The following is an 18,674-nucleotide window of genomic DNA, read 5'->3' on the forward strand; positions in this document are numbered from 1 at the left end:
CAGTACCATCGCCCAATATTCTACATTGGTACTATTAAAGCTAACTAACGGTACTAAGACTGCCGGTTTATTTACCATATAATTAGGCGCACAGAAATTTAAAACCTAGCAAAACTTACTTAAGGAGATAATGTAATGGAGGATGAAAAGGCATCTCTCTTTGTATTGGAAAAGCGTTTCAAAGCACCTTGTCTTTGTTTTTATTGATTGTAAACTATTAATACGAATCAATACGATATTGTTATTTTAACATTTTTCAGCATTTAAAATGCAAGTCACAATTAAGAAAAAAAACGGCTAAGCGGAAATTAACTTTGGTCATATGCAATCGCAGGACACCTAGGTACCTTATTCATCACATGATTTTTAAACACAGAAATGCTGGTTCCCTAGGAGTTTATTTGGTAAGCAGATTGACTCCGTAGTAATAATATCTATCAACTATTCCAAGCAATTTAATGCCAATAAAAATCAGCGGTAGCGACATCAATTGATTACCTGTACATTTCCCTAAATACTTACATGGTTATACCTCTGCACAAAAACACCAGCAAGCCGGGCAATACTCGCTGAGTGCTAGCATTTATTTTAAGTGTTATTCAACAAATACTAGAAATTATCGCCACGGATCCACGTAAGAGACGATGCAAGGCCCTTCAGATCCCTCCTACCTGGGCATTCCCCAATCTTCCTCCCCATCTAAATCCTTCTGTTCTCCAAACTTGTTATCCTAAGGGTCTCATCCTCCGGATTGTGGCTGGGTACGAGAATTATTTTCAAAAGAGACCGACGGAGGTAGACCCCCCCCCGCACTCACCTCCCCGACCCAGAGGCCCGCGGGGGACCTCCTCTGCCCCACCCTTCATCCTCAGCCACGTACGAATAAGGCTCGCGGTCATTTGGCCAGTTTGGTTTGATTCCTAGTCTTTGATTAATCGAGTGCTAAACCTCCTCCGGTGAAGGGGAATGGGAGACGCAGGGAGGGCCCTGCTGGAGGGAGGGGTCGACGAGATCGGTTAAACCGATCTATAAACTTCTACCTTTCGGGCAACGCAGATTGATTGGATGATTGATATTGACCTTAATGAATGATGATAAGCGAGACCAAAGGATGTTAGTACAGAGCCACCGCTATAATATGATGCGAACTTAAATTCGTTGGGAGGATGACCACAGGGAATCCTATTTCATCTCTATGGTTTGACGAGCATGATTTTTCCCTTCAATCTCTATCGACCGAAGTCAAGGCCATTTCTTCAGCAGGTCATTGCACCCTCGGATATCGGTTAGTAATAATTGATGGTGCGATCAATTAAGAAAGCAGGGAACGTTATTGCTAGTTACAATTACCATTTAATCACAGTGATATTAACGGTCAAAAATATCCATTGATAACGGTGATACAACTAATCTATTTATCCCGACATTTTGTATTGACAATTCAGAAAAAAGACTCATTGGCCCATACCAGAACTTAATCATGTTATGAAAATTGTAAAATTGAAATAAAACTTGATTAATTTAAATTCATTCTCATGAATTAAGCTAACTTAGATAAACCTGTATTAACAGCCATTTGATTTTTATTATCTAAAAATTGGAATTGACGTTACTTAGGTCGGGTTTATTTTTGTAATGTCTAGAAGACGATAAAGAACGATTAGCAGCAATTTTAAAAGATGTAGACGGACAAGATGATACTTAGAAAACGGTAAAACTCATGTTAAAAGACGGAAATATGCCTACATTAAAATTTAATGTACTTAAAGATTACTGTATAAAATATAATCCATGATACGTAATGCGGAGAAACGCTAAGATTATTTGCCCAAATATTATTCAGTGGCACCATGGGATATTAAGAAGAGTGTACGAGTGAATAATATTGTGCAAAAAATAACAAAAAAATTATAATAATCCTCAACATTGTTCTATATACTATATCACGTAGAAATTTGATATGCAGCAACATCAAAAGATTTCTCTTTTGGGATGGAAATTAATATGGGCAATTTAATAATACTCGGAAGTCATTTAATTACAAGTTAATAATCAAAAATCCGCTTTTCATAATCTTTTGTAAGCGACTCAACCGAGATATTCATAAATGACTGAATTTTTCTTCTAAGGATCATCACAAAGCTTAGCTACCTATTTTTTGTATTATTTATCTCCCGAAAATGACAGTCGGTTCTATTTATGTTCATGATTTTTAAACATTATCTATATAAATGCTGCGAGGGAAGTCCTCTCAAATTTTTCTCGAGTTTCAATGATGAAATGGTTGCATACCACATACCATAAATATCTGGTCCGTCTTACTTTTGAAATGTTTTTCATACTTTGTTTGTATGGGATAAATAATGATATTCTCTAAGCAGGCAATCAAAGTAGTCGTGATATAACAGAGGAAAAAATTTCATCTACTCGACAAAAGAATAAATCATTAAAATAACGCGTTTCTAATTTCCAATGCAAAACATTCATCCGTTGAGTATCTTTGAGAACGGCGGAAGAAACGATTAATATTCCCTGTATTGCAAAACAATCATTTTACTTAATTTTAGTCCCAGAGTAAACAAGTGAGGGATTACCGGCAGAGCTGAAGAAAAGGCACGCGCCTTGCCTCCCCTTTTAGCCAAAACCGGCCGGATTACGCGAGAAACTCACGCGGCCTGTTATAACGAAAGCGGAGAGATGAGAAAATAGAACGGATATCCAATCATATCCTACGAAACGAGTCGAGAACAAGGTCACGTTCAAATGTAATCTTTGAGGCAGTAAATTTCATTTCAGTATTTCATTCTGTCACGGCATACTATGTCCGATGGCAGCACCTAAACTTTGAAATTCACCTAACGTCACGACCACCACTTCGTCATCTGTACTTGTAATTTATAAAACAAGACCTATTTAGTGTATCACGAATATTCCTGAGCTCAATACAAGATTAGAAACTTCGGCACCTGCTTGCGTTTAGACACTGGTTACAATTCTACTTTTCGAGACAGCTCTGTATTAAGCAATAATCTGCAGTAGATTTTTAGTTAAAATATCGACTAAATCATCACACGTATGGGGAAATTTCATATTAAATAATCTCCAGCAATTGCAATTGAAATAAACCATGAAAAGATACAGAGAGTAAAAAATAATATATATATATTAAAAATTATTTAAACCTTAATACCGATAAATTTCAATACCTTTTTTTATAATTTTCTCGATTTCAATTGGAATAGTTGCTATTCCGCGATATCGTCGAAATTCGAAAAAGGAAACAGAATCACAACATACATACCCCCACATGAAATTCGAGCCAGCTGCTTTATGGATGGTTAACAGACATAATACCAGCCAGTCTAACCTGACTTGCGTTCTGATTAACTCATTCTTTTGAGGTCAGCGGATGATGGTGACTTCGCTTGCTTCTCCATTTCGCAGGCAGCAATACTTGGTATACCAACGGCATCTAATTGACATATACTCAGGAAGAAAGATGATGACGTCTAGAGCTCAAATGAACTGTATAAATAACCGTTACCTTCTCAAGGAAATACATTAGTTAATGACAATGAGGAACACATTAATTCATGGATAAAGAACACCCAATATTTAAAATTCATGAGCGCAAAACAGAATATTAGTTCTATTAATAGGGTTTAAAATAAAATATATTTTGAACGTATGACTATGTTTACTGGTCGAAAATGTTAATTTTTATTGAAGAAACTAAGTATGCCGGAGTGCACTAATATTTAATCACTGCATGACATAAGATAAAACTCTTTAATTAAATCTTAACGGTTCACTCAAAACTGATATTCAATCTCGACGCCCCGATGATTGTTACGTTAAAATTACAGAAGATTAAATTTATATGCTGACACAGACATTTGGCGCCACCGCGCAGGTAACCAAGACTTTGACTGATTATTCAGGCAAACGATGTTCATTTCATTAGCTAAAAATATCACTCCAAAATATTGAATAAGCAAGCCAATCTTTTTCGACGAATATGTACGATAATTACAGAAGACACTGGCTGCCATCAGAGCGAAGAGAAATTTACAGCCTTGGATGGCTGGATGTTGATCATTAACAGGAGACAGGAAATGGTAATTATTTATTGCGCTGTAATCGAGAAAGTTCTTTCTCTGGGTTTATTTGTATAAATAAATGCTTGATTAGTTTTTAAATAACGTTCGTGTCGCTACTAAATCTAAATCCAAAATAAAAACATTAATATGAAGCTTCGTAACTACTGTCTGATGACTGATATTACCGGAGAAAAATGATACTGAAAACTCTTATCTGATATGACCAATTCAAGGTTTAAAACAAGAAATAAAAGAGAACTCGCTCGCATTTTGTCCCAAGTTATACGAGATAAGACTAAATGCAGTTACTTAAAATTCTCACATAACATAGTGACCAATAATTTTAACTGTTGGCATTTCAATCAATTCATATCGCATTTCCCAAATTATCTGAACGCGATGGGTAAATCTACATTTAAAATTTACAATGAAATTCTTCAAAATTGATGAAGTGGTTAAATAGAGTTTTCAAAAAATATAAACATTTTCAAATGTATTGCATATTAATTATTCATACAGTCTTGGTTGTCGCAAATCATCTACTAAAATATGTATTTAAAAATTTGTCTCCTTTTGCAACATTTTTCATAAGCTGGAGCAGCGGCTCAGAAAAGGCCAGAATACCTGTATAATAAACTTTTAAAGAGTTGATGAATGAATATTACAATTACTTCATTGTTTTCACCTTCTCTGAAATAGTAATGTAATAGCGTTTTGTTACTTACTAATTCTAGGGAAAACACTTATTGACCCGTAAATACTTTGAGCCATAAATATCTTATACCAAATGAATTCTAACAATTAGAATAAATATGACGTAAAAATGACATTTTCAGGAAAATTTTGAAAAATATTTGCACAGACTATTATGTTATTTCCTGAAAGAATGTTATCGGTAGGTATTATCACAGTCTATAAAAAGAACCTCCAGATATCGATAATAAAGTGACGCAACGATTTGAATTACTCTGGAATATGACCAAAAAAGTCGACTAAAGGAATTTTATATTGTCTGAGAGTTACTTATAATTCAAATACGCCTCATTAGATCCTAAATACGATAAAAACCACCGTAGAAAACTGTCAAAATTTCAGTAATTTCTTATTAAATTTTACCGCACTTCACCAAAAACTTTATGTTGATTCGTTGCTCTTTGATTTCGTCAATTTCCGTTTTCGAAAATCAGTAAAAACAAGGACAATAGAAACTTACATAACTGGAACCATACGCACAGCTCGACGATCCGCCAAGCACTCACGGCTCATTGGGCCTCAGGCAACTAGCGCCGCTAGTAGGCCGGGCTATAGTCCGCGTAATGCCCGCCAGATTGCACCAATTCGCGTATTTATTGGTTAAACCTCGTATATAGCTGTAATGACAATAAATTTATTTCCTACGGACCTCACTCTATTCCATGAGGATGAGTATGATTTTAAATCTGGTATCCAGTTAGTAGCAACATGCATTAATAAAAAAGTAGCATTAAAAATATGATAAAACAACATTTCACATTAAAAAAGCACAATTTGCAGTGAATTTTTTTTTATCTTCATAGATATACACTCTTTGAAGATGTGCATTAATACTGAATACAGCCCAGAACATCAAAGTGAAAGTACCTATCCCGAGAAAACTAATTGAGTGCATATAGTACATAAGTATATGGATCTAGATGACCATAGCCGGTTTTAAGACTAAAGCTGATCAGCTCGGACACTGTCTCAGAGATTAGATTTCATCGCTATGGCGCAGCATACACTAAATTTAATAATGTCTCGGCTTCGAAATCAAATATTTGACCACCCAACAATTCCTAGGCATCGCTATTTAAAACCCTTTTCCGACTGGGCCCTCCGAGTGCCGAAATAAAGAGAACTTGACTTGGGGACCAGTTTCTCAACTCAGATCCCTCGCGTACTGGTGTGTAAATTAAATAGCGCCATCCATCATGGTGGGAGCACACATGCCTTCCTACCAGCCCTATAAAATCGGGCGATATATATTATTCCTTCCTAAACGTTAGCAAATTTCTCAAAGCGGTGCGCCGATTCCATTATAAAAAATGGTATGTTGAAGAGCTTATTTTTACTGGCTCAAGTTCCCGTTATCATGACGTCACTTCTTTTGCCCCGAGGAAAAAAATGAGGATACGCTATTGGAAATATGCAGACGCTTCATTTTACACGACTTTTCCACGTTAATTGCGGATCCATGTTTGCCTTGGAAGATAAGTTGGTCCAACACCATCGAAATGTATAACAGTATCTTGAGTGATAGTTGAATTCCTTGATAATTTTAATGTCGGTGATGCTATAACAGGATTTCTCAGATGCCATTTCCAAATATTCACACATAGTAACTGCTGGCGAAATTCTCTTTTCCGACGCTGGCCATTTCACACATAGGTATTCCGTACTGCCTAGACTAGAGTTGTATTCGTAGATATAAAATTATGCGCCCGTTTACTTCTGTCGCAAGGTTGATTAACATCTTATGCAGATAACATCCATACCCATCACTTCTACATTCATTTAGTTCCAATAGGTCTACGAAAACGGTACGTCTATCGAAAAAGGAAATATTTAAAAACACTGATGAGGTCCAAATTAAAATGTATGCAACTAGAATCTTTAAATCCACACGAAGTTATTTAATTTAAAATAACTGAGTTTGCATTAAATGGATTCCCGATCTTGATAGAAATATAATATGCAAATCGAGAGCCATATAATATTTTATTTGAATATGACGCAAAGATGCTTTTCCAGTATAGATATTGGTAATTAAAAATGGTCACTGCGAAGATTTTTAAGAGAAATTTCAATGCAAAAAAATCCTGGGAAACTTGGATGACCGGCGGACTGCAAGATGAATGGCGAAAATGTTTTCCATGACTAGCCGGCTGTACGGAAAGAACCGCAGCATCTCCACCAGTACCGCCCTCTGAGCATCACTCATCTAAAACAAATATGCATTCCACTCGCTCCTTCATACACTCCTCAAGCCGAATGGCCATGTAGCTCAAGTGAACGTACTGACTTGTAGTACTGGAATGTCTGTAAAATTATCTTGTATCTCTGTTGCCTGCCACAGGTGGTTGAGAAAGAGCATGTATTGTTCTGACCGGCTGCCAAGTCAATAAACATTTTTCAGAACCTCAAATCTCGAATTTCCCCTTCCCCGGCCATATCTCCCTACACCCTGGCCTTCCGCCTCCGGCCCCCGCCCTCTTCTGACCATCCCATCCCGCTGCCCCTCTCTTGCGGTACTGCGAGGTCGAATTTCCTCCTAGGATTCCCTCTCGGGTGTTGCCAATCGATACACTCCATCATAATTTTTGCCCTTTGCCTTTATTCATAATTCACGGTGTAAGCGGGTATTCATACAAATTAACGTTGCATGTTATTCTTGGCGTTGCACCAAATAAGCGATGGCTAAACAAACACTTCGTTCATAGGGAGGAAAAAGGTAAAAACCTTTCAGAAAACGTTGTGATATCCACTTAGTTTATTTCTTTTCCCTCTAACTCCTCCATGAAGATATTCCACGAAGACATGCCAAACACCGTGAATGCCATCTTTCATCTTACAGCTGATATGAGCGGAGATGATATTCATTTCAAATCTACAAAGACAATTCTCAATTAAGCATATTGTTAAGATAATGCATTATGACTCTATTTAGCGTTATAAATCAGTAATGACAATCATTCCTCATCACTATTAGAAGATTAATACTAAAGATGGATCGCGGCGTTAATATTTTCCCTGCATATCTCCGTCTAATTACATAGCCGCTCTGATTCTCCGGTCGTGCGCCCCCCTGCGGCTCCACCGCCGCAAATAAGGCACAAAGGAAGGATTTCAATCTCCCAGCCGCGGGTTCGTGCCGTCCGACATGACTCCTCCGCTCCCTCCGCCCCCCGTGCTGCCCATCCCCACCCCCGATTTCCCCGCTCATTCATCGCCACCCCTCCCCCTCACCCACTTTATATGGGTCCCTCCCCCCACCCTGCACCACCCTCACACACTTTCCCGCACAATGCCACCACTTCTAAGAACACGCACGCACTCATCTCCAGATGCCTTCGCGGGGGGAGACGTTGCCAAATCGCCCCTCGCACGGGAAAGGGGAGGAAGATGGAGGAACACCGCCCGGAATGTTACACATTCGGGCGTGTTGGTCGCCGACGCGAGATTTATCTCTTTTTGTTCCCTTTCTGATCGAAGGGAAACTTTTTTTTACTGTCCCCCGCCACTCACGCCCCTCACCTTTCCTCCTTCCCCCTCCCCTTCTCCTCCCCCGCGGACTTTTTCCGTCCGAGGGCCGGAAAATCCCGGAACAATGCCAGTGAGGACCTAAAAAGGAGGCGGGGGCGTGCGGAGCGGTGAGGGACGGGGGCGGAATATCAAGACCCTTGGGGGTGGGGAGGGGGAGAGTGAGGGGTTGAGAGGTGTGGGGCGGCTCCTATTGATGTCCCCCTCCGCATTCCCGCAACCCCTTCTCGGGAGGGCAAGCCAGACCGAGAGAACGAGCGAGATCGGTCGCCGCCACGGAGCGTAGAGGACACTCGGGCACCTGCGCCACGATCGCCGTCGGTCCCACCGGCCGCGGCGACACGCCGGCCTCCTCGCGTCCTCCTCCGCCTCACGAGAGTGCGACGGTGATAGTTAGTGCTCATGTGGCCGGTATGAGCGTTTGTAAAACAGCAAAATCCACTTAACGGGTCCTGCGCTTGGATTTCCCCCGAATTCGAAGGCGGAGACGAGATTGATGGCTTTTCTTCTGAAAGAATGGAATTATCGTTCACTCCCTTGTCAAGGTGTGCGTTTTGGAGATATTTTTTCTACGGAACACGCTCTTTTCGTGAAAGAAAATAATGGGCCTAAGACCTTAACCGACTATTTATCGCGGTGCACGTTTTTCTTTCGGCTCTTTAATGTCCTCTCTTGCCGATTAAATACACATGAAGTGCAATCGATACAACGTTTTTCTTTTCCACTATTGGGTTCGCAACAAAAATAAATGTCAAGACAAAATTTTTTCATGGAATGGATATCGTACATAGGCATGCATAGATTAAATAGCATTTAATGGATCCATACGGACATTAAACTAATGAAAAGGTAAGTATGATGAAGCAAAATGTATATCAAAAAACAATGCTGAAAATTATGAAAGGTTAAACAAACGGTTGAAACGAAAGATCTTCTCTTGCGCAGGAACGCGGGGCATCGACTCGAGTGTGGGAGAGTAAATGATTTCAGGAAAAACAAATCGATTTCGATTTATATTACTTATTTACCACAGGGCTCTATTAAAAGATTTTCATGAGATGCGGACAGAGGTAAGGGGAAATTTGTTAAGACGAAATAAGAAGTCGCCGGATATACCGATTCATTCTTCATTAACGATTGCCTCTATTCAAGTATATAATGAAAAAGACGAATGGCCGCCCGCGTGTATGGCTATGGAATTATTATAATGATACTACTATTATAATGCTGCTAGGTGATGACGGCCGAGATACGCATTCACCACAAATCGTTTATTACTTTCGCACTCGCTAATCGATATTTCACTCAAATAATGATATTTACTTCTCTTTTGACTACAAAGAAAATCATTATTCTCCGGTTAATAGAATTAGCTCGCTAGAGGCATTCACTTCGGATCAACTGTAAATGATGATTCCTTGAATTGATGTCCATTATCCCCATGCAATAAATCGGTGCTAAAGTTAGGCTCGTTTTTGTAAAAATGTATGCTTGACTTTAATGCAATTACATTTATTAAGTACAACGAATACCAAATTTAAACACTTTAATTTATTCCGATTTCATAATTCTTTTAGACTGGTGAAAGAGCATAAATTTTAATATTTAAGAATCAACACTAGCCACCCATAATTCTATACTGGCTCTATAAAAAACAGGGTGTAGCATAATTTCCTCCCAGGCCATAGGCTATAAACGTATTCATCTGTTTCATATGGCTCCGTTCTTGGTTGACCTTCGAGCCTTTCAGTAATGGTATAAATACTAGGGGATGAGAGTGACACCAGTGTGACCCTTTGGGATTTCTCTTCGGGAGTAGGTCAAATGCAGTGATGTATCCGAGCGTACCTACGCATATCCATAATCCTGGCTTGACGATAAGACATGAAAATCTGACCACAAACAAGCAAGAAATTCCCGCGATAGATTATTGATGGCATCATTATCGTTGTTAGACTGCAAAGATCTCCTTGTCTAAGAGGAAACTTGATGAAATCATGAGAATATACATATAAATCCAAACGCTAATGAAGTGCCAAAACTCTCTTACTTGTATTTACATGTTTATGCAATGGCAATTTTTAAATGATCATCTCATGATAACGTCTTATGTCGCGTATCGAAAATAAGAACTGCGCTGGTAGAACGGCCTAGTGACTCCGTATTAATTCATACCGTTGTGTGTAACTGAAAAAAGAAATTCTTTAAGAAGGAATACAAAATTTGAAATATTAATATTTCTGAGTTAAGGATAAGAGAGTAACTAATAAAGTCGACAATTAAAAAAAGTTTGATATATTTTTTTAACGCTTAAAAAAATCCTCCGGCAACTACAACTTATCACATATGTACTTAATTTTTCACAATATAAACTCATGTTATGACGAATTAGCTTGATCCCATTTTGTGCATTCCACATAAACGAATATCTTATCCTAAAATTAGATATACTCAGGGCTACCACAAATCCAAGAGCTTAAATCTGACCAATAGGTTCCACCGTTATTTCTACTGGCAGTACTTCTACAACTTTTTGTTAAATCACCAGGAGTGGTTTTATTATTGGCGTCATGTTACATGATATTTTTTGCTGTCTGGGTAAACCAACTAAAATTGACCCTGTCATTAAAATGAATTCAGCAACTCATTGGAAAGATTGGATCACTGGTAATTTTATAAATTAAATATAAAATTACTTTTGGTTTGATATCCCTTCACAGCCCAGAATTACTTCTGACACTATTATTATATATTATATTGTAAATATATTATATTGTAAAGGAACTGACCTCTTACATATATTGAGTTGATATCGGTGGACACGAGAATATGACCCTTTTCAAAAGATAATAGTCCCTGTAAAGCAATCTGTGGCAATGAGGTGTAAAATTTTTTTGCGGAGGACAACATGAAATAAGCAGACGGGCCGACACAAGACAAAGTCAATGAAAAAAACTGCACAAGCAACATCAAAGGAACAATCAACTTTTTTGTGATTCTCCATTCTGGGGCAAATAGGCAGCTGGGTATTCGAACAAGCGAAAGAGGACAAGGGAGGAATGTTTGAACTTTGTCTCGACCAGTTGACCAGGAAAATGAGAGAGGGAAGGAGCAAATACAGGACAGCCGAATTTAGCGATCCAAAGGAAGCAGCGGGAGGTCTACTTGCGAATTCTCCGCCGGGTTGAGTGCACGCAACACTCGGTGCATTGCTGATGCACGGGGCGAATATTCCACGAGACCCCTGACGCAAGAATACACACTCGTGAAAGGCATACTCAAGAAAGACACCAGCCGGTTCACCGTTTGGTAAGCATAGGAGGGCGTCCCTAAGGGAGTAAGATGAGTCCGTAAGGACACAGCAACGACGAATCCAATGAAGAGAACCCATCACGAAGCAAGCTTTCGGCGCAGCGGAAATTCAGAAGCAAAAATACACGGGGAAAAAAAATAAAAGGCTAAAGAATGGGAATTGCTCCGGAATTGGGAAAATCCCGAACCTCCTGCCAAATTAGCTCGACTTAAGTCCCCGAGGACACGAGCATGGAATATCAATGAGGGCAATCAAAGCCTCGAGTCCGAAGCACCGAAACGAAGCGAAAATGTCGGACCGGTGGACAAAAAATATAAATAAAAACGGTGTCGAGGAAGGGGAAGGCGATCGAATTGAGGCTTAATTGGCATAGGATGCACTCCTTGGGCGATGGGAGGAGAGCGGGGTAGGGAGGTGACCAACCTGTGCGAACCAATCCGGCATCCGGGAACTTCCGCATCGTTTCCTGCAAGAGGATCCCGAACGCGACGTGCAGACCGTGCGAGAGCGCGTGCACCGCCACGCTGGCCCAGACCACCACCCATCCCCACCCGCCCTCCGGGTAGTAGTGTTGCTTCAGGGTCAGCAACTGCCTCAGTTCCGACACCAACTGCACCTGGTAGGCACCCGGGTGCCCCCCGCCCCCACCCCCGCCGCCTCCTCCCCCTCCACCACCCCCGTCCGCCCCGCCCCGCCCCCCCTCCTCCCCGTCCCGACCCCCAGCGGGTGACGTCGCACCCGACTCGAGGGCGGGCGGCGGTGTGGACACTGAGGCCCTGCCGCCCCGCTCCGCCCCGCTTTGCCCCTCGCTCACGATCCCCGAGTCTTTGTTCCCGCTGTCCTGCTTGACGAGGCGGCGGAGGATCGGGGAGGCGCCGCGCATGGGGTCGTCCTCCTCGTCGAAGTCCTCCTCGACCTCCTCGTCGAAGTCCTCGTCGTCGAGGTCGCGGCGGGCGGACGGGGACTGCGGTAGCGAGAAGGAGCGGTAGGCGCGGGGGGAGGACGCGGCGGTGGTGGCGATGGCCAGGGGCGGGGCGCGGAGGACGCCCGCCGCGGGGCTTCCGTGTTGCTGCTGCCTCTGATGGTGCACATTGTGTCGGTAGTGGTGCTCCGCCGGCCTCCTTTGCGGTGCGTGCCGGGCGAGCATGGAGACAGCGGGTAGCGCCCTTCCGGGAGACCTGAGGGCGGCGGGGGCGGGTTTGCCACGCCCCGGGGTAGCGGGGGGCGTGGAGGAACCCGCCTCGTCCTCGTCTTCACACGTCATTGTTCTCTAACACCCGAGAGGTCCCTCCTGGGGAGGGGAATTAGAACGCCCGCCTCTCAGAAAAACTGCGGGCACCACCCTCTCGGGGAAGGCCGATCTCGGTTGTCATTAAGGAAATGAGCGGCAGTAATGCCTTGCCTCCTCCTCTCGAAATATCGGCTCCTCGGCGGTCGGAGTGCGGCCCAGCGCGGGCGCCGAGCATTCTCAGACCGCTGAAAGGTGGCGTGGCCGGGAAGGACGCCGGGCCGGAAGACATCCCCTTCCCTCCGATGGGATGCCACTCGCCGCCGCGAGGAATTATGTCTAAGAGCGATATCCTCGGAAAATAAACGACTCACACTCCAAACCTGATTGCCATCTGTGCTTCGAAAATCCTTCGTTGCACCAGAATGAACATCGTCGAGCACTCAGATTTCTTCCTAATGGACCACAGAAGTTTATTCCCACAAAACACGCAACAACAACTTCAGTTTGAAATTCGCATTGAATTATTAATAAGCATTTTCTTATCTGGGACTCAAGTAAAAGAAGTTGAATTCGAAAACTACTTCCGCGAAATTCCATAGAAACCCATAAGTATTTCCTGCGTTTGACAAACGGGATTTCGCAGGAAGATATCCCGCCTACTCGGAAAACGGCACCGTTGCATGCATCTGCACAAGGGCAATACGTGTAAGTTGTTTTTACCGGCGTGCCACATATTTTCTACAACATATGCTACTCACACATCATAACTCCAAAACACGTGTTTTTAACTTCACGGTTTCCTCAAAACTTCGCAAAATCACCAAGCACTCAACTAACAGGTTAGGAAATTACTGTAGAAACCTGGCACTTTCGGAACAATAATCACAAAAACTTCAAGATTAATCGGGCGATATTCACCGCTATATTCCTCTCTGAAGCGGCCGACTAGAAAAAAAAATTAATGACGAACAAATAACTATTTACTCTGCCCAAACAGCTAATGGCACCCTCTCGCGACGTGGCAATTAGGTGGCGGGGTGTAGGAACACGGCAACATCCACGTGATGAGTGGCCCGGGGAACTTGGCCTCACTGATGGTTACCCACCGACTGATCGACCACGTAAGTGGAACGAATGCGCGGCGATCATCCAGCACACTTTGAGGGAGGGAGCACGAGGGTCGATGGGGGGAAAGGGGCGCCGGGAGGGGGGAAGGGGATACGGACGGGGGAGGAGGAATGAAACACTTGCTAATAATCCCTCCGTGTGTAAACGGCCGAGAGAAACTAACTCTTCCTCGAAAGAAAACAAAACACACCCGTCGACCTCCGCGGCGTCGCGGTGGCGATGCCTCGGGAGCCTCAGAGTGGACGGGGGTAGTCGGAGAGAGGAAAGGGGCGGACGCGAGAGAGATGGGAACGGAGTAAGAAATGAAGATGCCCCCCGTGTCTCTCCGTGTTGCGTTTGCCACCATCCCCGCAGGGGAACTCGGCGCGCACTGCATGCAGGAGGCGGCCCCCGACGCAGCCGCCCGCCAACTCCATCTCCTTCCCCCGCCCTCGTATCTCCAACCTCTCTCTCTCGGACCCGTTAACTCGTTCTATGGTGCTTCTTCTCCTTCGCTCGGATCCCGAGAGCTAAAGACGACGGAGGAGGGCTTACCTCGCCCGTCTTTTCTGCGTCGGCCGACAGCCCACGACCAGACCCGGTTTAAACATCGCTCCTCCCCCCACCCGCCCCACCCACTCCCTCGTTCCCCTCCCCTCGCTCCCCGCCGCTCCTCTCCCGTCCGCCTGCGCCGGGAGGGGGGTTTGAAGGAGGATTGCTCGTGAAGGGAGGCGATCACCTCCCTCTCCAAAACACCCTATCACCCTCTCCTCACGCTTTAAGCCTCCCCGGGGGTGAAAAACAATGCACCCCCACACGCTACGGAAACGGTGGGAAAATTGAATACGCGGCCGGTGAAAGGGGGGAATCGCCCAAGGGACGCGATCACTCACCGGCTAAAAGGGGATTGGAACAGCCTAGCGGCTCGGTGACTGCTATTCCCCCAAACGGGACGATATCGGTTGGGAATCGATCGACGAGGGGGCAAGCGATCACAACAATTCAACCCCCCCTGCACCAGTGATTGTAGTTTTATGATTCGAATTCACGGGGCCTCCTACCGCCGCATGGGCCCCGAATCGACTTTTTTCTGGGCGCGGGTATGGGGAGTGACCGGCTTTTGCGGCCCCTTGCGACTACGAAGAGCAGGGTGGCCTAAGGCTCCTCGCGTTTGCGGGAGTGCGGCCCAGCCGATGGTGGCGGTCACGTCGCGCCGCCGCCCATTGGGCCATCGAGAAATGGGCCGATCGGTTTCCTTCGGAAGATGCTTCCCAGTCGGGCGGTCCACCGAGGTGGATGCTGCTCGGGAGGCTGGGGGAGGAGTCTCCATTTAGGCCACGGCGGATATGGGCACGGCCCAAGGACCCGGCCGCACCGGAGCCATCAATCGACCGCTAGTCACTCCGAAGGTACTTACGTGCTCGAGTCGGAAGAGCTCAAAACATTGGATCACCAGTGGAAAATAGAGAGATGCTAAAAATCGCACTCTACTCGCAAGCGGGATTGTGTTGAGGACGTCTCACTTGATGTCGAGGGAACGAAATCGACGGAATGTCATGCCGTGAGAGTGTCACTTCACATTAATTCAACGTGACGCTTAATTCTCGCATCCGCTGAGTAGTGTCTTCAGGCATCTGAAGTGCTTCACCACGCACAGAATGGAAAATAAATCGGATTGGAAAGACGAAAAAATGTTAGGATCTCACAAGATTGAACGGAAGTTACGAGAAAGAAAGTTAAATCAGGGGGGATATAATACCCCGCGTACAGAAGACGCACTGTTAAAACGATTGGCGGCACCCTCAGCGAAGATCGCTAACGATACATGTTCGGCCGGCTTCAGGGATGGGGAAACGTGACGCCCGAGTGTCAACCGTTACGGAATCGCGGCGGCAGAACCCAAGGAGAGATAGAGGGATAGAGATAAGGGGGAGAAACGGAGGAGGAGGGTTGACGTCACCTCGACACGTCCCGAGCGGGCAAGGGCTCGCGATCGCAGTCACCGAAGCACAAAGAAATCCCAGACACAAAAAGAAACCCCGCGCTTCACCCTTCAGGCGCACCAGGTAGGACTCCCTGACTCTGTTATAAGCCCGAAGTCCGTTGCGAGTATGTTGTTCGTGGACCGGCCCTCCTCGGGGTTGTCGCGCGCGCCAGCGGACGTCTACCGGCGACGGAGTTGGTGTGAGTGAAACGGAGACGGTTGCGAGGGACGGAGCGAGGAGATGAACGGGGGGAAGGGAGAGAGAAAGAGAAGGTATGGCCTACGCAGTGGCGGCGATTGGGGCCGGGTGAAAAAAATAGTTGGAATATAAAGAAGACCAAAGGTATATGGCGGGGGACGATAAACAACACGTGGAGATGGATGACGAGGCGACGTGACGTGGGGAGGGGAAACCAGGGAGGAAAGCGGGAAATGGATTTACAGGAGAAAAAACTGTGGGGAAATTATTCGCCTCTCGGGTCCGCGCCGGGGGAGCCCTGAGGCGAAACTGTTTCAACGCGGGAAAGTTGAGCGTCTTTTTTTTTAGTCCTACGAGTCTCCTTCCAGCGATCGAGCGTCTTCTAACGTCCAATCGGCTCGGACGTTGGATTTCGGATGGTTTCCCTCGTTCCTTGCTCACTCTGAGGCTATCCCCTCGTTCGAATCATCGCACCTCGTCAACTGGATGAGCGCTCACCCACGGCCGAGCGGCCCCCATCTCTACCCCCGCGCGTGAACTCGAGGAGCGAATTTCTACCCTCCCCCCGCCTCCGGACGCTGAGGGAGCCCACACGTTTGGGCGAAAGGACCACCAGGGGGGAGATAAATGGCGATCTCTCCCCGCACCGAAAATTTCTTTCCTGAGGCGTTGAACTCCTCGGATCGCATCCCCCGCCCGTCCCTTCCCACTCCTACCCTCTCACCCAATCAAAAGCCCCGGGGCGCCTTCTTCCTCTTCCGCGGGAGGCACCTGTTAGATTCGGCGTGCAGAGCCCGAGGAGGGCCGGGGGACCGACCGCCAGAGCCGCAGCCACCCACCCACCCGTCTCTCCCGCTCCCCCCCGCCTCCCAAGGCACGCCCTCTCTTCGTTCACCCCACCCACCCGCCCGCCGCGACACGCCCGCGCACCACGCACGCACACGCACACCTCCCTCCTCCAGCCGCCAAACCGACACCGCATCCGCCGCCGACACTCGCTGCGAGACTGGCTCTCGGGGAGTGACCGATGCCGGGTTACCCACTCGCAAACCCCCCTTCCCCCCCGTAGGTACCCCACCCCTGCCCACTCCATCCCCTATCCCCCCTCCCAACCCTCTCCCCCCTCTCACCCACGAACCCTCTCACCCCCCCTCCCGCGCGCGGAAACGCTTGTGGGGAGGCGTGGGACAAGTGGGTGGAGTGGTGAGGGGTGGGACGAAATAGAGGTATGGAAGAGAGAAGGGCATGCGGATGGCTTTCCTTCCCTCTCTTCTTTCTTTTTCTCCAAAGGTGACTGATGTCAGAGTTTCGGGGGATGGTGTGGGTGTGAGAGAGTGTGTGTGTGGGCTCTTGGCCGCATGGGTGGGAGGGAATTGGCGGGAGGAAGATGTTGGTAGGGTAGGAGAGGGGAGGCAGGGGAGGTAGGAGAGGGACACGGGGGAAGATTCAAATGAGGCGAGGACGCATCGGCCACTATTTAGCGGAACCCGAATATCTCCGTGGACTTTTTTTTTACCGCCGGAGAGGAAGGCCTGGGCTCGCAGCGTTTACGAGAGCCTGACCTCGCCTTCATATACAGACCTGTAGTTTCTGCGACACAATGTGTTCGTATATGAAAATAATAATGAAAAACAAATGAAAAACTTTAAATCATAGAAAAAATAGCTACATGAAAATCCATTAAAAATAGTTATAACTTTGATGAAAGTAACAGGACATAAAATTAATAGATGATAAGTGTCGGTCGACAAAAAAATTGAATGGACCAAAAACAGAGACACATCTACGCATCTAGACAAACTATCTTCCCTTTCCCACGCTATCCAAGGACCCAAGACACCGTTTTCCTACTCACACGTACTCTTTACTCTGTTAATTGACTAGTTTTGGAGAGTCACTCACCGGCATAGTCCAGCACCATCCTCTAAGGTGGGCAGCGACGTCCACAGCATCTTCGGGATACATGCGTGAAGAGCAAATGAAAATAAAGAGATACTGATACTTACTACCCCATCAGTGATCGATTTTTTTCAGCTCCACTTACATATTTGGTTGGCTCGTTCAGGCCAGTTTCGAAGCCGAGCTAGTAACTTCCTTCCTTGCCAAGTGTGTGTTCAATGAGTGTCATATTCATTCTACCCAACTCCTCTCGCCCCTCATTCCTCGTATATTATCACTCATTGCGCTGATTGAATTACGGCATTTGTGGGCATTAAGGTCGATTGGGAAAATGTCAACGATGAGATTAATGCCACCTTCATGCAAACTAGAATGGATTACCGATGAATAATTGTAGAAACAATGCAGCGGTGATGAATTTAAGATTTATTGCCCTCTAAACCGATTTAAATATGAATAAGTGCTATTTATATGAAATGGTGTCAACCGATTAATTTATGTTTCCTTAGTGGTAGAAGTCTATGTAATGCGTTTACATTTTACATTGTAGATACCAGAAGGCG

This window comes from Hetaerina americana, unplaced genomic scaffold, assembly GCF_022747635.1.
Source record: "Hetaerina americana unplaced genomic scaffold, ioHetAmer1.1.p SCAF_36, whole genome shotgun sequence".
NCBI lineage: Eukaryota > Metazoa > Arthropoda > Insecta > Odonata > Calopterygidae > Hetaerina > Hetaerina americana.